Here is a 23,933-nt window from a genome sequence, read left to right on the forward strand (position 1 = left end):
TTCTTACCAATTTTACCAATTTAGAACCGATCCCATTGAATTTATACGGATTTGTATGGAAATCAGTGGAGTCTCGCTATGAGTTCATGTATTTTGGAACGCATCTAGGCCGTTAATATAACGATGTATGAGTGTATAAGGTGCACTTTAAAATGAAAAAATATAGTCCTCATCCCTTATTAACTAAAAAAAGGAATTACATACTACCTTAAAAAGTCATGAACATACAATTTCATTTCTATCAGTACTGAGAAAGTGCTTCACGTGATATTGATTAAAAATATTCGCATAAACGAGTGCCATTTGCTATCTGCCCCCTAGATTCCGTCGAAACGCCTGTTGATGTGTTCACAGGTCTGGTGTAGATTTGCAACATTGTTAGCAGTTGGATCTTTCGACCAATAAAAATTGCAAATCGCTACTTCCCACATAGCTTCTCCTTCGTATGGGTGGCCTTGAACTCGAACGCATTTGCGCGCTTAGAAATTTCTAGTCACCAAAATTGTGCTATTTTTGCAGGCCATATTTTTGCATCCAGTTAAATAACCTACCGTGTGATTTCAACACCAAGAGACAAGAAAAAAAAAAACCTGTCGGATTAGATAATGTGTGGTTCCTCCCGAACACAACGATTAGAAATTTAGCTTAGTTTCTGTGCGGCTCGTGTAAGTAAACGGTTAGGGGCGAAACCCCAACCCAAATAATAATGATCACAAACCAAAACAACATTTGCACACTTGCAATCCTACGCAAATGTGTAAGACATTCATTAGAGCGCAGAGAATAGTATAGTAACGGAAAATAAAAATAAACAACAAAAAATGGAACCCAGTCATATTGCAACCCGCGAGAGTTCCTTCCATGGAATGTTTCGTGAATAGTTTATTAGCAAACAAAAACTGCGTCTAGAAACGCGCAATGGTGTTGGAGACGATTAGAAGCGTAGAAAGGCTAATGACCTGAGTACAAATGTACGTTTTCTAGCAAGTATATAGCTGGTTCCTGTTTTTACGTTTTTGGGTATGGAATCATTCCATACGGAATTTTTACGTTTCCCAATGGTGAATGAGAATGACTGATAAGAGATACCTATATACGGACATTGTTGCAAAACAATTCGACACTAGGTGCACCCGTCTATCGTGACATGGTTATATAAGAATCAATCAACTATTTTTAAACTTTTGCCTAATAATAACTTCAAAATGTCGTGTTGTTTGCCTTTTTACTACTAACTTCTGATTTCTGATTTCTAACTTCTATATCATGAACTTTTCTTTTGACTTTTGGTTTCTGCCGTTTGATTTCTGACTCCTGATTTCTGAATTTTCTGAATTTCTGAAAAAAGCGGTTTTATCGTTTTTTATCATAAATTCAAAAATATCCACAATGCTTTTTATTTTACACATAAGCTTAGTTCTTATAGATCGATTGTCAATTTATTCATCTTCAATATGAAAAAAAAAACATTATGGTTGAGCCGAAGTATCTTTTTCGAAACAATTCATGATATTTACGGCTTGTGTTCTTTCGTTGTTTCTCTAATTCTTTCCATCATCTACGAAAATGTCATTATGGTTGATGTTGTTCAGTCCGAGATATTTGGATTTATGTCAAAGCACTGTTCCATTTCATTTCAGCAACATTTCATTTAATTGAAGCATAACTCAAAAGCTGTTTTACTGAAACTTTTTTTTTTATTTTTGGATTCAACGGCCGGTTTTCATGGAAAATGACCTTCAGTTTACTTGGTTTAATAGTGCTGTATACCTACTAATGTAATAAACTTTTTTAAGTGCGTCAGTGATTTCTAAGTTTGCTCGCGTTTAAAAGAAAACATAGATTGAAATGAATCGAATGAATGAATTACTGCGCTGTACACTTTTTTTACTTCCAGTACCATGGCTTTAGGAACGGGAGGGTCTGGGGTTAAACCCCCCCCCCCTTCCCCCCTCAATGAGGATCCAAGAATGTCTAGCAAAATGTTTCTTCTCTAAACTGAAAATTTTAGAGTCTTTATAAAATTTTGATGAAGGACTAAAAGGAATAAAGAGTTACAATCTCGACACAGAACCAAGATCAAACCCTCGAAATCTTAGCTTGAGATGTACCGAATATTCGATCGGCAGAATGTTTGGCGCCGAATACCACAAAAAACCGTTAAGTCGAATATTCGGCTTAACGAATAGCTGAACTAAGTATTTGGCCGAATATTTATTTTTAAAATTTATAAAATAACAAAATTTTCTGATGACTTCGGATAATTTATAACATATTGAAGGAATGTTGAAAAAGCTAGACAATCAAAAAAAAAATGGTTTCAGTAAAACTTCCAAGTGTATCCGTGTATCTTTAATTGTAGATCGTACAGGAGAATGCTGACAAGCTCCACTTTAAACATCGTTTATCGTTTATTCCAGATTTTCTTGCCCATAAATCCAATAAAAAAAATCGATATAAGTCAAATCAAAACTGGTCGGGATGCTCTGATGTTGGTATAAAGTTTCCCGGATTTTACCCGGGTTTTTCTAGATGATTGTCTAAATCAAATAAAAAAAACTGAAATTTCTCTATGAAAAATTCTTAGATTTTTTTGTTTTTAAACGATTTAAAAAAAAATCTAAATGAAATTTTATTTATGTTGAATCCACAGATAAAATTTTAACACTCCTGCTGTGGTTCAATAAAAAGATTTAATTTTCAAGTATTTGTTTTTTTCTCTTGTATGTTTGAAAATAGTGCCTAGATTTTTTGAAAATTTTCTCTTTGCTTTTCAACTGTTCCATAATCGTTCTAAATTGCCAGACCATGTGAATACGTGTAGTTGAAAGTATGGTATGCTAAAGTTAAAGATTATCGTTCTTTTTAAAAACTATTTTTAAGATATCTCGCACAAATTCGATCTTCATCTAATAAAATATCAAATAAGCAATTTTGTCCCAGAATTCTCTGGAATCAAATCTCTTTTGTGATAAACGCCCTAGAAGCGAAGAAATCATCAGATATCATTTCAGTGGTGACATTTTGAAAATCAGAGATACCCCTTCTTGAAAAAGATCTTGTAAATACATTCTCAGATCTGTAATACATCTTCGACTGATAAACACGAAGGGTATTAAAATGGAAAAAATAGAAGGAAAATGAAATAATTTGCTTTTTTTCATTAAAAACTCATTAGAAAATTCGACCGAATATTTGGCTGAATACTTGAAAAAGGAAATATTCGGTACATCTGTAATCTTAGCCCAGGTCCACAATTCTACTACAATTTTTCAAAAATAAGCTTATTTGTTGATAGATATTTAAAGGTTGTACTTGAAAAACGGTATCGAAAATTATTCCCAAAAGAAGTTGGTGTACGAATTTTTGTCGCAGTCCTCAGTTCCGAATATCTCATTTTGTTCAAGTAAAAAAAAAATCGAATAAAAAATTAAGACTCACTAAGGTGGGAAGATTGCCCGTATTTTGCCCGAATGCTTTCACTATACTTGCAAAATCAATTGATCACAATTGTGTAATATGCGCCCTAAACAATTTTGGACCAACTTTTACGATGAAAAAACTACTTTTCGAGTTTGTTTCTTTTTGATTTGAATTAAAGAATTCCATAATTTTCATAGATATTGCCTAGATTTTAGTTTGTTAACTTTAAATTCGAATTCCCGGGATTTGCAAGGATTTAGAATAAAATAGCCTGAAATCGCCCTGCTCGAAAAAAGCGAAAAAATATCTGGTAAGCTTATGTTTGAATCATTTTGGCTGTTTTGGTTTCAAATAAAAAAAAATCAAAATTTGTTGTCTGTGATCAGATTCTGGAATCTGAATCCAGTTGGTTATTCTTGATTTTTAATTAGGTTCATCATTGGGACAAAATTCTGATTCGTTTCATGGTTTTGTATTTGAATCTAAAATTAGATTCATTTTACATGTTCAAATCTCAGCGTATCGCAATATTGAATGAAAATATTTTAAATTTCAAACCATTTTAAAAATTTGGATTTGAAATTTTTACTCTTAATTCTTATGCAGAATTGGAACATACACAAGTTACAAAACGGTGATCAAGAATCAAAATATCAGAGTTTCATCTACCAGAATATCCATCCAGATTCACTAGTTGAATTACAAATAAAAAATTGAAGAATTTAATATAAAAAATTTAAGATTCATAAGTCAAATAAGAGACTTCCGGTTATGAATTTTGTATAACATGCCTTTTTCGGCTCATAATTTATTGGAATTTTTGTTTGTTTTTAAGATTTAGAAATAGATTAAGAAATAAGGAATTATGAATTTTTATTCAGGTTCCAAATACAGAATTCAGATTCGAAGCTAAAATTAGAAATTGCTTAAAAAAACCAAAAAACAGGTGAAAATCACTATTATAATGTTAAATCTGAATTCATTTTCAAGATTTCATTCTTTGTAAAATCTTTATTTTAATTTAAGTTTTTTCACAGGATTTTAATAACCCAAAAATATTAATCATAAATTAATGTTGATAAACTTACTTGTACTCAATCTTCACTTACTTAACTTACTTAATGATCCTGCGCCGATCCTCCGGTGCATAGGGCCGTGGTAAAAGACCTCCACTGTTGACGATCCAGAGCCAGCGTCTTCACCTGGTCCCAGTCAAGATTCTCGTCGACAGTTTGGATTTCAGCGGCTAGGCTTCGCCGCCACGAGTTTCTGGGTCTGCCTCTTCTTCGATGACCTTTTGGATTCCAATCTAGCGCCTCTCTGCAAATCTCGTTTTCATCTCTTCGCAGCGTGTGCCCAATCCATCTCCACTTACGTTCCCGAATCTCGATTTCTAGCGCCCTTTGATGACACCGGCGATGTAGTTCCTCATTCGAGATCCAGTTGCCAGGCCACCAAGCGCGGATGATGTTCCGCAGGCAGCGGTTTAAAAATACTTGCAGTTTTCGCGTCGTCACCGCATATGTGCACCAAGTTTCGCACCCGTACAGCATTACGGATTTGATGTTTGAGTTGAAGATTCGGATTTTTGTTCGTAGAGAGATCTGGCGTGACCGCCAGATGTTTCGGAGACTCGCAAACGAAAATCGGGCCTTTCTGATCCGGGTTTCGATGTCTTTCCTGGTACCACCATCAGGCGTTATCTGGCTACCAAGATACTGGAAGCACTCCACTGTCTCAACTTGTTGCCCAGCTACCATGAAACTGGAGGGATTTCCTGTGTTGATCTCCATCGACTTGGTCTTTCCGACATTGACTTTGAGACCTGCTGCCTTGGAACTGGTGAGGTCGTCGAGTTTGCTATGCATATCCGGTTGCGTTTGGGAGAGCAAAACAATATCGTCTGCCAGGTCAAGGTCGTTCAGTTGCTCCATTGTTGAAGGATTCCACGGCAATCCTCGGTTCGGTGCACAGTCAATCGATCCAGTCAGAATCTCATCCATTATGATTATAAAAAGTAGCGGTGATAGAATACCTCCTTGTCTCACTCTAGCAGTTACCGGGATTGGTTCGGACAAGACACCGTCGTGTAAGACCTTGCACGAAAATGCCTCGTATTGTGCTTCGATGAGATGGACTCGTTTCTCTGGGACCCCTCGTCGCCTTAGAGCCGCCCAGATGTCTTCATGGTTAAGTCGGTCGAATGCTTTTTCGAAATCAACGAACACCAGCAGAAGAGAGTCCTGGAATTCGTTGATTTGTTCCAGTATGATTCGTAGCGTTGTGATGTGGTCCACACATGATCGTCCGGATCGGAATCCAGCTTGTTGCCGTCGGAGTGTAGCGTCGATTTTCTCCTGGATCCTGTTCAGGATCACTTTGCAGAGTACTTTGAGGGTTGTACAGATCAACGTTATGCCTCGCCAGTTACCGCACTCTGTCAGGTCTCCTTTCTTCGGGACCTTTACGAGGATACCCTGCATCCAGTCGGCCGGGAATGTTGCAGTATCCCAGATGTCAGCGAAAAGACGGTGCAACATTTGTGCTGACAGGGCAGGGTCGGCTTTCAGCATTTCAGCAGGTATGCAACCGATCCCAGGTGCTTTGTTGGATTTCATGTTTTTGATTGCCGCTTCTATTTCAGCCAGCGAGGGCGCTTCCGAGTTGACGCCATTTATGCGACTAACTCTTGGCGCTTCAAGCTTCGGGTTCTGTTGGCCATCGCTATTCGTGACTCGGAAGAGTTGTTCGAAGTGCTCAGTCCATCGTTTGAGCTGATCTGGTCGATCGGTCAATAACTGACCTGCTCGGTCTTTCAGCGGCATTCTTGCATTAGTCCTTGCACCACTGAGGCGACGAGAAATGCCATAAAGTAATCGGATATCTCCATTGGCGGCGGCTCTTTCCCCCTCTTCGGCTAGGGAGTTTGTCCAGGCTCTCTTGTCTCGTCTACAAGCTCGTTTAACTGCCTTTTCCAGCTCCGCATATCGTAAGCGGGCGGCTGCTTTGGCTGACCCGGTACATGCCTGCTCAATTCCGACTTTCGCCTTTCTCCGATCATTGACCATCCTCCAAGTTTCATCCGACATCCGTTCACTTCTTCTTCCACAAACTTTACCGAGAGTACCATGGCTCGTCGTGATAAAGGCATTCTTGATTCCACACCACTGTTCTTCGACTGTTCCGTCTGTCAGCAGCTCCGAGGCTCGGGATTCTAGCTGTTCAACGTATGCCCTTTTCACCTCTGGATTTTCCAACCGGCGGACGTCGTATCGCCATCCGACTTTTTCCTCGCGCCGTTGGACACGCGCAGCTCTCAGTCGTATCTCGCCAAGAACGAGGTGATGGTCAGATGCAATGTCTGCGCTTCACTTGTTGCGGACATCAAGAAGGCTCCTTCTCCATTTTCGACTGATGCAGATGTGGTCAATTTGATTTTCTGTTCGGCCATCTCGGGATACCCAAGTGACCTTATGTGCTGGTCGATGGGGGAAGAGCGATCCACCGATCACCATGTTCCCAGCAAACATAACATTGCATAAGAAATGTCAGTTCAACTCGTTAACAATGTTAATGCGAATCGTAATTCCTACCAAACCAAGTAAATGATCGTAAAAATGGTTGGTTAAAGTCTACCGACTCGAATATGACAAAATTGCGCCATGTTTGCAAATTTGCGTTGAAGTCGCCCAAATGGATTTGAATGTTACCCTTCGGAATTCTCTCTACCACGCTGTTCAGTTGACTGTAAAACTGCTCTTTCTCCTGCAAATCGGCAACGTCAGTTGGCGCATAACACTGGACCATTGTAAGGTTTCTAACCCGTGTTCTAAATCTGTCTACGATTATTCTTTCGTTTATCGGTTCCCATCTAATGAGGGCCGCGTAGGCCTGCGGGCTTAACAGGAAACCAACTCCTCGTTCCCGAGTAGCATGTTCTCCTCGTATGGCAGAGTAAAGCAGGACTTGCCCGGACTGTGTCTTGTGTTCTCCAGTGTTAGGCCAACGGACTTCGCTCAGTCCCAGAATTTCAAGCTTGAGGCGGCTAGCTTCTTTAGCAAGTTGAGCCAGCTTGCCTTGTTGAGCAAGGGTTAAAACATTCCAAGTTCCAATTCGTGTCCGTGTTTTCATGCTAAAAGTCGTCGCCAAAGTTCCAGATCGGTCATTTCTTTCGGATTCCGTAACAAGTTAATGAATCGGGAGCAGTAGGTTGTTAGCCTAAAGTCCCTATCCCGCGATGGGGCTGCATCTTGGACTTAGCTGGCAGGAGCCGCATTTCATAAATTCAGCCGCTTGCTGCAAGACAGACGCTGTTTGAGCCGCTCCTGACCTGGAGAACAGACGCTCGGTTGTTGTTGCACGCCGCCCCTGACCTGGGGAACAGACGCGTGCGGCCACCTTCTGAGTCTGCATGCGACCAAAGCATCCACCGGGGTTGGGTTCCCGATCTCCGCTTAGGTTACTCGCATCCCAGCCGGTACCACGGGGAGGTAGAGATAGGAGATGTGAATAAGAGGTGATATGACCACTATGGGGTCTCGTGTTGCACATTATCCACCGTTTACCAGCCAAAATACTCAATCTTCAGATTCAGGAAAATTCAGTTGGATATAAATATTATTGGTTTATTTTTGAACATTATTATTATTGAAGATACTTCAAAAACAAAGATTTATACTCAAATCTGAAGAGCCCTTATTTAATATTTAAAGCTTAAAAAACTTGAAATTGTAACTTGATCCGTCCCAGAATTTTTAACCGTTATAGTCACAATTTGACACGCCTGATTAAACCAATTGTTTCCCATCCAATTTTTACTAAATTTATAGTTTTGGTAAAATCAAACGTGTGTTTCTCACACAATGTTCCGCTCAAAGTGATAGAGTGAACAGCATTCACAATTTCATAATCAAAGATATCATTGATACTTAATGAACTGGACTGACCCAAGTAATTCTCAACAAATGACAGTTATTTACCGAATTACTTGGGTGAGTTCAATTCATTTAGGTTCAATGCTGTCCTTGATTATGAAATTGTGAATGCTGTTCACTTTATTAAATCTAACGCTACAAGTTATGACAATATTCCTATTAAACTTTCACAGTTAGCTTAAACTTTTATTTTGCCGTTTGTCACTCACCTTTTTAATACTTTCATAAGTACTTCCTAATATGCTTTGAAATGGAAAAAAGGTAAAATTAATCCTCTATTCAAAAACCTAAATCTACAGCCATTTCTAAATTACGTTCTAGAAGTATTCTGAGTGCTTTATTAAAAGTGTTTGAAAATCTCATGAAACACCAAATAACTTGCTACTGCTAGAATCTCAACTTAATCCGTGAGTTTCAATCAGGCTTTAGAAAAAGTCATAGTACTGAAACTGCGCTTATAAAAGTTCATAAAGACATCTAAAACTATTGATAAAAAAGTGATTGCTGTTCTAGTTCTCATTGATTTTTCGAAAGCATTCGAGCGAGTTTCTCATAAAAAGCTGTGTTAAATTGAGTGAGAAATTTGGATTTTCTAAGTCTGCAATTGATTTGATGCATTCACATTTATCAGGTAGGAACCAATCTGTGTTATACGATGGCAGTTGTTGAGAATTTAAACCAATAGTTTCGGGAGTTCTTCAGGGTTCAGTTTTGGGCCCAGTTCTATTCTCCTTGTTCATTAATGATCTACCCAAGGCCGGATTAAAGGGGGGGCAAAAGGGGCAATTGCCCCGGGCCCCCCGGCTCAAGGGGGCCCCCCGAGAGAAAAAAGTTTTAACATGACTTAAATCATACTACCTAAATTTCTACAAATAAATGAAAAGTTATCAAAAATAGAAAATCGGAATGAAAACTTGAAATATTACAACTAAAGGGGACCCCGTGAATAAACATCTAGAATAGTTTTCCTCTCACATAAATTAAGGGGGGCCCTTAGGGTAAACAATGAAGAATTTCTCCCGCATTTTATGGGCTAAGAACATCAAAATCTTGGTATTGAAATTCAAAATTTTCAAAACCTGGGGAAAAAATGTAAACCGAATTTGAAAAAAATATGTGGAAAAATACCTCGAATTTTCATTTTTTTTACCGAAACATGTCAGTCAGGATATTTTGTCAGGGTTGTCTTAGGTTTAAAATTCGTATTTAAACATTTTCAACTGATTTTACCAACATTTTCTCATCTACTGAAGTTAATATCCTGAATCATTTTTAAATGATCATTCTCAAATTATCACTAAAACGATCTCATAGTTGAGTTGCTAATATCATTAAGTGATTCTCTTAATATGAATATTTCTTTGTTTTTTCCATCTTATATTTTTCCAGATTCAATTCATTGAGATTTTCAAGTCTTGTGTTGTTTCTTCAGTTATTGAAGTTCAGTTTTATGGTTTTTCTGAATTTTGAGAACTTACAATTTTTGTTTAAGGTACTAAACTAATTTGGATTCCTTATCTGATTTTTTTCAATGATAACTGATACTGTATTTTAAAAATTTAATCTCTATTCTTTTTTTTTCACTTCTACCCTTTTGGCTTTGGGGGAATCGAATGAATCTTTTGTCACATTTAGAAAAACAATTTGATAACATTTTTTTTATCTGATAAGAATCATATTCATAAACATTTCATGAAATCAGTTTTTGTGTTTCACAGATATAAAATTGAAATATACATTTGTTGCAATTTCTGCTGTGATTGTAACTTTAAATCTCCATTTTAAATATTAAATTAATATTTCGTTTCTCAAAACTTGATTTGAAATTATGATTAAGATAAGAGACACTGAGTTGTGGTTGTGAAAATAACCTAATTTGAAGTTTTGAATTCTTCAACTCTCATATCTGTATCTCTATAAAATTTGAATTTAATTATTTTGTTAATTTTTTTTTTTTTGAATTTTGTGTTCTATTTTTCAAATCTTCATAATACTTTCCATTTGTCATAAGGTGAAAATTCCTCGACGGTCAATGATGAAATGAAAAACATTTAAAATATCTATTCGGTCATTATTCTAAATCAGAGAATTTTAGTTGTTGATAAGAGTATTAAAAAATTGAGAATAAAATTTTGCATTTGGAAGCTCCAATCAGACCTTCCTTTTTGAGAAATTTCTAAACTCTTCCGCAATGTTTACACTTGATAAATGAACAATTTTTATTTGAAGATACCAGAAACAAATTTCTACAACGAAAACATGGCTATTTGAAGAGAATAAATTGAACACATCTTCTTTTACATGTTTAAAATGTTTTGTATTCTCTGGGATAGCATTTGAAAAAAAAAACTAATCATAGGGGCCCCCCGAGAAAAATTGCCCCGGGCCCCCCGATGGCTTAATCCGGCCCTGGATCTACCATTAGTATTTGAATACTGTTCGATTTATATATTTGCAGATGATGTTTAACTATTTTTATGCGTTGATGAGACATTGAGACATACAGCCTCATTGATGTTTCTCTTAGAATTAATAGTGATCTCGAAAAGCTCTCCACCTGGTCTGAGAACAATTATCTTCCAATAAATTTCGAAAAAAACTAAAGCTATGCTTATTTCAAGGTTGAAAACAAAACCTCCTGCACCAACTCTTTGGATCAATGCATTGAACAATGCATCATGAATCAATGCATTGCAATGGAGTAAACTTACTTTTTGTTGATAAAGTTAGTAACTTAGGTTTGATAATGAAACACAATATTGTCTGGAAATCTCGAGTGAACAGTCAGTACTCAAAAATAGTTTTCACACTGAAACAGTTAAATTTAACAACCTTATTTTCGTGCTTTTTTTTTTTTTTTTTTCCTTGTAGGGGAGAGCCCACTGCGACCAGTAGTTGATCTATTGTGGTAATTACCCCGCGTTACTGTATGCTATCAGGCTCACCTGCACTATGGGTTGAAGTGACAGTTGATTGCTGACTAGGCATTTTATCCCAATCGGGTATGATATCAAAGATGTATGATATAACCTTCTTAGGGCTGATATTCAACCATATATCTTGTGCGCTTATTAACTTTGCCCCAAGAACACGCTCTCTCCTATTTAGGAGGGCGCAGCAGTTGCATAGAAGATGCTCTGCAGTTTCTTTTTCGAACCCGCAGAACCGACAGTCGTCGTTTTGAATAATGTTTATCCTTTTGAGATGCTGTTTTGTTGGACAATGTCCTGTCAATAGACCAGTGTAAGTACTTAATTCGTGCTTACTTAAGTTCAACATGTTTTTGGAGAGTCGTGCGCTTGGTTCAATGAATCTTTTTGCCTGAGTTGCTCCCTCTGCTGTTCTCCAGTTGGAGACAATAGTGGTGCTTTCCCAGTTCTTGAGTTCCATATTCAAGGCACTCCTAGATACTCCGCTGAAAGGTTCAGGTCCAATTAACAGGCCCTGAGATCCTTCCCTAGCTAGCTGGTCTGCTTCTTCGTTCCCTAGGATACCGCAGTGGCCTGGAACCCAGAATAACAATACTCTGTTCCGTATGGCCAGGTTTCTTAGTGCAACAATACACTCCCATACTAGCTTGGAGTAACATGTGAAAGTACTTAGTGCTCGAAGAGCGGCCTGACTATCAGAGAATATATAGATACTTGTGTACCTGTATCCTCTTTTCAAACAGGCTAAAGTGCATTCTAAAATTGCTTGAACTTCTGCTTGGAACACTGTTGGCCAGTTTCCCATAGGAATTGAGATCCTGAGTCTAGGTCCGAACACCCCTGCCCCAGTTCTATTATCCATTTTTGACCCATCAGTAAAGAATTTTATTGATCCGGAAGGAACCGCAGGTCCACCTGACTCCCACACGTCCCTTTCATTGATAGTTACATTGTATGGTATGTCTAGATTGAAAACGGGTTCCATCCAGTCATCGTTCTTTACAATAAGTGAGTTTATTTTAAATATCTTAAGGATTTTTAGGTGTCCTGTAAGATCCCCCTCATAGAGAGTTTTGTTTTTGGTGAGTCTCAAGGCACTACGTTCTGCCTCTAACTCAATAAATTGATGTAGTGGCAGGATATTTAGTAGTGCATTCAGAGCCTCGTTTGATGTGCTTCGCATAGCGCCAGTTATAGCTAGCGTTGCTATTCTTTGAAGCTTCGCTAGTTTCTTCCGGGCCGTAGCTTGCACAGTTTTGGTCCACCATACTAAAGAAGCATACGAGATTTTGGGTCTTATTATAGCTGTAAATATCCAATGGATAATTTTAGGCCTTAGTCCCCATTTTTTCCCTACTCCCTTGAGGCAAACCCATAGAGCTGTTCTAGCCTTGGCTATTACATGCTCTATCTGCGGATTCCATGATAGCTTTGAATCTAGTATGATGCCTAAATATTTCACTTGTGATTCGAAGTTTAGCACTTCCCCGTCTAATGTTAGTGGTTTTAGTGCAGTTTTTCGTCTCGTAGTGAATGCTATCACAGTAGTTTTGGAAGGGTTAATGTTCAGTCCCTCTTCCCTGCACCAGAATAGTGCGTAGTTAAGTGCAGATTGCATTCTGTTTGACAACACATTCTCATATTTTCCCCGAACTATTATTACTACGTCGTCTGCAAAGCCAATAACTTCGAAACCCATAGATACAAGTTTGTTTAGGAGGTCGTCCACGATCAATGACCACAACAACGGTGATAGAACCCCACCTTGGGGACATCCCTTTGTTGGAGTGGCTTTGATTGTAAGTCCTCCCAAGCTTGCATAGATGGTTCTATTTATAAGCATGGTACTAGTCCAGTCAACAATTGCCGAGTGGCATCCTCGTCTTTTCATAGCTGTTTCGATTGAACTGTGTGATGCGTTGTCGAATGCCCCTTCAATGTCTAGAAAAGAAGCGAGTGCTATTTCTTTTGCCTCTAGGGTCTTATCTAGTTTTTGTGTTAAAGTGTGCAAGGCCGTAACCGTTGACATACCTTTTTTGTAAGCGAACTGAAAATTATTTAGCTTACTTGAGCTAAGATACTGCGATTTAATGTGCTCGTCAAGTATCTTCTCCATTATTTTCAAGATAATGGATGTCAGACTTATAGGTCTGAATGCCTTTGGTTGAGTTTTATCTTTTTTCCCTGGTTTCGGGATGAAGATAACACGCACCTTTTTCCACTGAGTGGGAACATGACAGAGGGTCATACTGGCGACGAACATCTCTACCAAGGCAGGTATTACCATTTGTTTTGCTTGCTGTATTTGGATTGGTATAATTCCATCTTCGCCAGCAGCTTTAAATGGCTCGAATGTACTTATCGCCCAGTCAACCATTGACGGTTTAAAGATTGCGCGCGATTTTCGTGCTTACATCAAGATGAACACGAAAATAAGGTTGTTCAAGACCTATTTAATCCCCCACTTAATGTATTGTGATTTCATTTATTCTAATGCCAGTTCAGAGTCACTTTCTAAAATGCGAGTAGCTTTGAATGCATGTGCTAAATACGTTTTCAATCTTAATCGTAATTCTAATGTTTCCCGAAAACATTAAGGTACCTTTACTTGGAAGCTCCTTCGATAATTTTTCAAAATACCGATCTCTCTTAGTTTTTCACAAATTGATTTTTTCTAAGAAGCCTAAATCTAAAACACTCAATTTCCGTTATTCAAAGTCTAAGGAAAAAAAATCCGAAAACACATACTTCGGAAAAATGACTGTAGCTACGGAATGTTCAAATAAAAATTTCACTTAGTATCCAAAAAAAGCTGAAGTTAGAAGCTATACGTTGCACACAAGGATATAATTTTAAAAAAAATTAGATCATGACCACAAAAAATGTAAAAAAGTGGTATAAAAACTGTACTTTTCAATCGATAAACCGTCAAAATTGCTTAAGTCGTACCTAAATGTTGAAAAGAAGATTGGAAAATTTGACACATTTTTAGTTTTTTTATTGTCACAATACGACACACAGAAATTTTGACGAATTTTCAAGGCTAGCTGTTTTTTTTCAACTTTCTGTCTAGCACTGGGCTTTAAGTATTATGTGTATAGCACCAATTCGAATAGCGACAGTAGGACTAGCGACGCTTTTTTACTAGCGGGATTTCTGTCATTCGCAGGTTTGTTTTTTTTTTCAGTCCAGTAGGCGAATTCACTGTAGTTCTCGAACATTGTTTATGTTATTAACTGAACATTTTCCTTAGGCCAACAATCGCATGCTTCAAGTCTCCTAGGAAACTCGCGCTGCGTCGTTATTATTTTCAACGTCGCGACGTATGCGACGTGTCGCTAGTAGGCACAGCTGCTATGATTATTAGCGCTCATATTTTGGATTTTTTCTGCATGCATAATATATTAACTCAAGGTTACCGTAATGAATTTAAATTCACCAGAAAGCCAATTTCATACCGATTATAGTTTATGAATAACGGATACTAGAGGGTTGGGGTGAAAAATGTCTGAGTATTATATTTTTGAGTTACATTACGAGGTTTCCAAAACTTTTAGTTCATTAAAAAAAAGGTTGAAAATGAAGAAAGCGAGGATCCCAAATTGACACTCAAGGTCACGTCCATAAAAAAGATAATGTACATAACCAGATTTCATGAATTCATTAAGAGTCCTCGTAGCCGCCAAACTTTCAATAGTGTATATTGAGTGTATATTGACACTCAAGAGCGGATGAGGGTTAAGGACTTATTTTCAAAAGTAATGGTTTTAGATGAATAACTTTGAATAAAGAAGAACTTATCCCGAATAATGAGATACCTTTTGTACCACTTGTTTACTATTTCAACCTTCAAATCACCTCCGTAATTTAACAAATTTTATTAAGATTTTAAAATTAATTGCAAAGATTGATGCATGATGCTGCAAAGATTGATGCTGTAACACAAAATCTGATACTTGAATTTAAACTTTTTCGAGGACCAAACATTCAATCTGGATTATCGCCGCCGACCGTGGCCTAGAGGATAGCGTTCAAGTCTTCTAAGCCTAAGGTCATGAGATCAAGTCTTGGTCACGGCAAACATAGTACTCTTTCTGTGGGTTGGTGGTGTTAGCATTAGTAAAATGCTAGCCATTATATCCTTGAAAGATGTACGCTTAGTCTTAAGTAGAATTAAGATCTCTTCAAAGAAACACGAAGTTTCACTGAGATCCTATATGTGTGTGTTCGTTTTTAAAATAAAACAAAACAAAAATATCTTTAAATTAAAATCTATAAATTCAAATTGAAAAAACCAATCTCTGTTGGCCTTATACGCAAATGTGATTTGCTGATATCTTGACTCTCATAATGTTGCATTGTAAATTCGAATGATAATAAAAATAGAGAAATAATATTATAGTGCACAGCAATGAAATCTAATGATTCCAAAAATTGGGACGTTGTTAATCAGTCGATAGTTGAAAATTTAGATCATGCTAACATTTTTGCCCTGTACGAAAATATATCTTTTTTAACAAATTTCGTATTTCAAGAGCATGTTTCATGTGATTCAGAAGGCTGTGATTCCGAATGCAATGACTGCAATCGTTGTGTTAACGTACATTGCCTTCAATTAAACCCGTTATGACGTCAAAACCGCATCAATTATAACCTATTTTTGTGATAAATTTATCTGAATTTAAAGTAAGAAAAAAAAATGAAGCTGTTATCGTTACAGCCTACACTATGACTCAGACTTGCTGCGGCCAAATTCACCAGCCATTCACAATAAAAATCAACATCACGTCACAGCAGCGGAGCAAAACAACCGCCAGATAGCAGCGCAGATTCAATGGGAGAAGCTTTTCCTCAACTTTTGCTACCATCGACCAACCGCCAGAATAAATCAGCACCACTCACAGACTCCCTGAAGACAAGTCAGGCTGGCGGACGAGAGAAAAAAAAATATTAGAAACACTTTTCTAGTCAAAACACCAGCGCATTATCTCACGACATCGCCATCAGTCCTATCCAATAAAAGTGCGTTCCTTTTGGTGTGCGTTGATTTATGGTCGGCATTCTTAAATTGGCCCCAAAGATTTGTTGAATTTGCCCAGTCTACCAAGTCTTCATACCCTCCTCGAATTTCGGGACGAATGCGGTGGTCGCTTTGTATTGGCCCATGAATACATGAGTGGATTTCGGTTATTTTTTATTTAACTTGCAGATTCGGAAATACATAGGACTTTCTTGCAAGAACACTCACCAGTCAAAAAGATCGGAGCAGCGTACGCACGCGGAAATATGTGTGAGCTCAATTTTAGTGCACGTTGGGAGGTGTAATATTCAACATTTTCTTATCGCAACGCAGTTTCTAAGTTGTTTTGTTCATTCAGCAATCTTGACAGTCGTGAAAAAAAAATGGACCTCCTCTTCAGTTTTGCCAGCTTCGCGGTGATGTTGGTGAAGCAAATATATGTTTTTCACTTAGCTATTTTGACACCAACGTAGTGCGTTTTGCGTTTGTGTGTTCTAACGAGCGTGTTAAGTCGTTTGAGAATCGGCTAAGCGACGACGATGATGCGATATGCCACTTCTTCAAGTTGCTTAAATGTCTACGCACGTGTTAGCTATATTGTTCAAAGTTTCAGCGTATCGCCAATAAAATTGTTCTAAAATTAAATAGTCCACAACTGTTTTGATTGACATTGAACCGGTTTATAAATAACCCTCAAAATTATCTCCTGATACTGCACGTGCTTGATCGTTGAAATAAATAAGACATATTCAGGAGATGAATCAAGATATTTGAAATAGTTAAGTGGATGTGGCCTCAAATTTACAACGCATTCAAGATATTTTTTTATTTCCTGTATGATTAGTTTAAGAAAACCCCAAAAGGTTAACCATCCCTTCTGAAAGTAGTCCTATGACATCGATAACTCTTGGTAGTGTCAGCCATTGGGATCTTGAATCCAGGGTCAAATGTTCTGCCAATTTCATCAAATTCTTTGTTTAATGTTTCTGCGCAAATTTCATGTAGGGGAAAGGTTTCCTAAATGGGCCTATCGGGTTAAATGCGCCTACGGCCGTTTGACGAAATGGCTGACAAGACAACATATCTAATCAATGCATTTTGAGGGTGATACGCTTTGAACATAAGGCAGGAAAAAATTTTATGAATAAGCCAACTCAAAAAAATTTAAAAATTCATACAAGGTTTTGATACCTTTTGATGTAATATTTTGACTTTAAAAAAATTATACGTAAGGAAGTTCAAAACAAAAAGTTGGGTAGTTTTTGTTTTTTATTCAAATGAACCATAAAAGTTAAACAAATTGAATCTTTTATGATGGTTTCATCATGATGGGAAAGTGGAATAATAGAGTGTTTTTGTATGCCTCCATCATGTTTGTAAAATGCCGCTCCCCTAAAATAACAGGTTAAATAGAATAATTATCTGATTTTTATCATTAAAACTTTAAATCTAAGCACTAATTAACATCTTAAGAGCAAATCGAAGATCTCAAAAAAGATTTGATAAAATTTATCATAGGAATGAAATTCCTCCATATGATGGCAACTCTAAATATTGTTTATTCCATGAAGTTATAAAAGACAAAGATTTTTATAAAGCTTCAGCTTTGTCGGATGAATGTTATCAGTTTCTAGCATTTTCAATGAAATTATACGGAAGTATTGCCAAAATTCTGTTTTTTACCTAAAACATAAATAGGCGCATTTAGCCCGCACAGTTTGAGGTTCGGCTATTTTGACAACAGTTATAATAAAATCAATTTCTCAAAAATGGAAGGAGATTTCCACAAAATAAATACTCCAATGTATAGAAAACAGATGTCAGCTCATGTGCATATAGTTTTTGTACAAATATTCGATTTAATATTTGATTAAATCAGTATTCTGCTTAATAGGCGCATATAGCCCGTTCCTTCCTTTAGCCATGGTGGGGCCAGATTTGAAAGATGATAGGAAAAATCTTCCTGCTGTGAGCTACCTTAAATGAAAAATAAATAAATGGAGAATTTATATTAAGCTTAATGGATTTTTTTTTTTCATTTGGTGTGATAGATATTCCACACCAGAGTTGTCCACAAATTTTGTACAGTTTTTCTTTCTGATTATTGGATTAACACAGGAAGCATGAGTTTTGTGCATTGAGAATGAACTGCTAATCCCAAGCACCATTCTGTTGGCCCTTGCACAAAATTGATGGCCTCGATCAATCACGGAGTAGCAACCATTGGCGAGGTAGAACTTGTTCTACTTAGCCACGCCAGCGATCAAGGAATTGGAAATGTGTAAGTTGTGAAAAGCTTAATGAAATATGTTATCAGAAGTCTTTTCTAATTGTTTTTGTATAAAAATATCCACACAGCATTTCGAGTTCAATGATTTAAGGTGGATATGAGTAGTCAAATAAGCTAAGCTGATTATTGGATTAACACAGGAGTTACAAGTAAAAAAATGTTTGCTTTGCGAAAATTTTTAACTTGTACAGCCAAACATGATTGCTCCACGGATTCAAACTATTGTCTTCTTTCAACAACCAAATTTATAATTGTCGAATATATACATACAGTAAAACCACAATCATTAGTCACTTAACGTATTTTTTCACCACAAAATGTTCGTTTATTCGGGTGTAAGTAGACCAAATATCAAGCTTTCCATGATTTTCAGTCATTCAATAATTCCTCTTTGAATTGAAATATGTTGTTATTTTAAATTTTGTTAAAAGACAACATAATTTACCGAAACAATCAATCAACGTTTTCAAAACCCCAATTATGGGTCAAAATGTAGCCCGTAGCAATTATTAGTCAAATTGCTCACAATAATTATTAGTCACATTTCCATGGTAACACCCGCATATCAACATAGCTATCAAGAAGTTTCTGGCAAACATTTGAGGGCCTTTTTTGCAAGTATACATTCAAGGGGCAATTGGGTTGAGCTAGCATCCAATAAATGTTTGTTTTGCTTACAGAAAAAAACCCATGATTGTGTGGAATTTGGTGGATGCTGTAACAATTATGGGTCACTTTTATTTTGCCAAACAATATTGAATTTTTGCGTTTAATTTACTTCGCTTCATTAAGAAAATGTAAACTCGCCTTTTTGTGCTTATATGAGACCAAATTATTTCGTTGGAATCTTTGAAATACCCGCATCAGGGGCTTAACGGTTTAAGATGTCAACCTTATAACATTGGAATTTTTTGCGATAGTTCGACAGATAATAGTTAACGTATGAAAAAAACTATTCAAACAGCAATTTTAATGTTATCAAGCTCACACATAATATTTTTAATGCATTTTGATGTTATTATCGATATACTAAAAATAAAATGAGGATGAGGGATCAATTCCAGATTAGAAACTTTGTTTTTGACGACAAAAAAGGGGTCATCCATATTAACTGTTTTTGCAATAATTTCTCTATTCTGCATGGGATCGAGGAAAAAATCAAACACGGAGTTTTATAAAATGGATAATCGAATCCTGGATTAAAATTTTGAATAAGACGACAGAACAAATGTTACTGATCGGGACGAAAATAAATACGCGGTTAATCAGGTTAATCAATTTCTTATTTTGAGTAAATAAGCTGATTAGAATAATTCAAATACTCGAGAACTTTTTAGTTTAGCTGACCCAGTCTGCTTTGCACCTTGACCTTGACCTTGCAAAAATAAATAAAATTCTTTCAAGTTATCTCAATTCTTAGGGGAGAGTGGGCCATGGGGAAACGTGGGCCACTTTTAATATCTCAGATGTGTGTTGAGATAAAAATCTCAAACCAACTGTCATCGTCGTCGCTTTGCGTGAGCAAATATTCCTATATGTTGTCGACAGAAATACGCATCATATGCTTCTTTTATTTATCAAGCTAAAAAAAGTTAGAAAAATTTACTTACATAATTAAAAAAACACCCGCTAATTTCATCGATGGGGAACCTAAAGTGCATAACAAAAATATGTTAATACGCTTATGATCTTAGTTTTGTCATGATCTTTCACATGGAAAAGGAATTTTTGATGAAACATCAATAAGTCACACAAACGCAACCAATTTGCAAATCATAGCTTACGGGGAATCGTGGGCCATACATCTTGAATCACCTATATTTTTATGTTTTTGTACACATTCAGAACTTAAAATACGTTTTATCTATCTGTAAAGTTTTCTTATGCCAAATGAAGAGTTATGAAAAATATTTTGTCCATCCTAAATAAGAAATTTTATCAAAACGTTCGCGAGCCAGGTTTTGGAATCTATGCGATCATACACAACTCTCTTTTTTATTTCATCATCTGAAATTGCTTCAAAACATCGAAATGAATTAGGAAATCACAGTTTTGGGTCAACTCATAAACTTTGCATGTTATTTGGTCAATTTGGATTTGGTGGCCCACGATTCCCCACCATTTTTCAAAATCCAAAAAATATTGCTTTTTTTTAAACAGTCAGAATTTGGGGAAAATAACTTATCAAAAAATTTCAAAAAATACGTTATGATACCTTAAAAATGTAGAAAATCATTCCATTTTTTATTTTTATTTTATCTTTTATAATAAAGAAGTTGAGAAACAACGAAAAAAAGTGGCCCATGATTCCCCACTCTCCCATACTATTTATTTTGGTAGGCATAATATTGAATCAATTTCAGCATAAATCAGAAACAACTATTTTCAAATAACAATTGCAAATGGCGTTTGAAATTTCTATACAATGATGATTTCATCTTATTTAATGAAACTTGATCTTTAAATTTGTTTTCATGATCTGAAATGGCTACTTTGTATCTGTAAAATTCATGAGTTCTCTAATTATGCCAAAATGTATATTGGAATGGATTCTCAACCTTCTATTCTTTCCAAGTAGGGAGGGCTCACGAACTCCCATAAAAACATTGTTGGTATCTCAAAAACGTCACTTACCGCATGTGGGTCCTTTTGTTTGATAATAATATGAAAAAAAAACTTGTCCTTTACTCTTTCCTACTTCGCCCTGAAGAAAAATGTAAAAAAAACAATTTATCATGAATTTTCAATAAAATTCAAGGAAATAGCCTCACAGAAAACTATCACAGAATTTTTGGGTAAGATCACAGAAAGTCAGTTTTTTTTTTAAACACAGACATTTTTTTCACAAACCTTGCTCTCGGCTAGTAGACAAATTTTTTTAATTATCTTTGTCTGATACTTACAAACTGTGAAATGAGAAAAATTTGGCAAAAAAATAGTCAGCGGACCTTTAAATTTTGGTTTTTTGGACTTTTATCTAAATGTTTGCCTATGGCCAGGGCACCTTGCATTAAGGATCAAGTCTCCTTTAGTAAAGGATCAAGTCTCCTGGAACTTAAAAAATATCACAATTCTTTTAGTCTAACGACAAAACTTCTAGTTTATCTACGAGTTCATGTATCGTTCTAACTTTTGGAGCATATGAACTTGAAATTACACGCTTTCAGAAAATGCAAATAACGACGTGCTGCTAATTTTTTACAAAAAGATATGACGAAAATAAGAAAAGGGGATCAAGTATCCCCATTCTCTCCTACTTTTCTGTATATAATGATCTTTAAATGAGTCCATTAACGTAATTGAGAATTTTTGAAAATAGAACAATTGTAAAACAATGATGAAAATCATGTGAAAAAAATATTCACCGTTCTCCATAGAGATTCGAAATCACATCTTGCGCCTCTTTAGGGCCCATGTATTGCATACTACGAGTGCCAAGTTTGGGTGATGGTTTTCCATGAGTGCGAGTGGCATGCTGCTATAATTTAAGACATCTTTTGAAAGATCCTACGGGGTTTTCTTAAGGAGAGAAAGAATATCTTTTCGCATACTTCGCCCATACCATGGTCGAATGTTGATGTCCATCAGAAGGAAAAGAATTATTGTTTTCCTTCCCGATAGGAAATACACCCTACTTTTCACCACATTTAATCGGGTCGCGTAAGGTGCGTCGGCCAATTTAGTTTTGACTCGTCGGCCTTTTGTTGCATCGCCACTTATAGGACTTTTTGGTAGGCACCGATCGATTAATTAGCCGAATTCGTAGGTCTAGCAAATAGGCTTGTTAGTTGGATGATTGTGTAAAAACCTGCTTAATTGGGCTATTGATATAGTGACAAAGTCACCCTACGAATTAGATTTCGTAATTCTTTACCACCCTACGCAACCAACCTAAGGAAAATTCCCAAAAATCGATTAAGCCAACCATTGAGCCATTATTTCTACATCGTATACCACCCTATAGAAAGGCCCGATTTGCGTTTGCGAGTCTCCGAAACATCTGGCGCTCACGCCAGATCTCCCTACGAACTAAAGCTTAGTTCTTTTAGAAATGGGACAGTTACGAATGCGTGTATCTCAAAAACCATTCGTTTGATCTTAATACTTTCTATGAAGGAAATGAAGGTAATCTTATGATAATTCTAGAAAAAATTGAAAAAAAAAAATTTATCGTTTTTTGTAAGAAAAAACTCTACTTTATTCTTGGTACCTCCCGTCGGCTGGCGCACACTTTTTTCAGTCATGATATTGATCAATTTTTCAAGTTTATACTTCGTCTAATCTGTATTTTAGGTGACTACATCCTCTTCCTTCAATTTCTGCTCATTTTCGGTCCAATACTTCTCTTTTAAAAGAAGCTGAGGGCCATTTATCGGATACAGCAGTTTCAAAATTGACAAATTTGATTATTTTAGCCACTTTTTTTCAGCGTTTTTGATGGAATTTCTGCTGGCAAAATTTGACAACAACGAAGTAAAATCATCATGAGATTGAACTTAAAGTATAATTGGTTCGTATAGATCGTAGGTTGCGAAGGATACATACAAGATTACTCTTTTTAGGCTTTTGAAAACAGGGAAAACCAAAGTTTTCGTTTTGAAAATTGTTGATTTTTCCATAGAAGCAGATTTCTGGCAAATCATAATATTTTTTATACAAATAACCAACAAATACATACTCTAATATACTCGGAATCTTGCCACGAGCAGACATGGTATAGGATTCAAACGCTGGAATTTGTTTGAAATAGGGGTTTTCATAAGTTTTGTCGTTCATCAGAAATCATCTGTCCCATAGCCTCGGTACCGGCTATACAGCTTACGAGCTCTGGAACTAGCAAAAAAAATGTTTTTTGAGGTTAGGTTCGATTGAATCATTACTAGGTAACACTTTCAGCTTATCAGAGATAAAAAATTTGAACTTTTCAGCGACCTACCCTTAGTTTTTCGCTTATTGAAAATTAAAAATGCTGGTATGAAACTTGACTTCCCTAATGCCCTTAACCGTAGTTGCCGATCATGTGCTTCACTCCAATGCTTGATTTTAACTTTGTAGATATTTTGGAAATGTTAACATACTTTTCCACCACTCACATACAGTAATTCTTTGAATAATTAACTGATTTGTCAGCTATCTTTTTGATAATGATGGATTTTGAAGGAAACTGTGCAAAATAATTTTTTTCTTTTTCTCTTTCATCGTAAATATCTCCAAAACGTCTAAATATTAAATTTTGAAAAAAATAGGTCGGATTGTACTTTTTACAGGCTACAAAATGCTGTCAAAATTTTGAATTTCCTATAGCTAGTAAACGAGCTATTAGCAAATGAAAGTGT

This window comes from Uranotaenia lowii, chromosome 2 (assembly GCF_029784155.1).
Source record: "Uranotaenia lowii strain MFRU-FL chromosome 2, ASM2978415v1, whole genome shotgun sequence".
In the NCBI taxonomy this organism is placed as follows: domain Eukaryota; kingdom Metazoa; phylum Arthropoda; class Insecta; order Diptera; family Culicidae; genus Uranotaenia; species Uranotaenia lowii.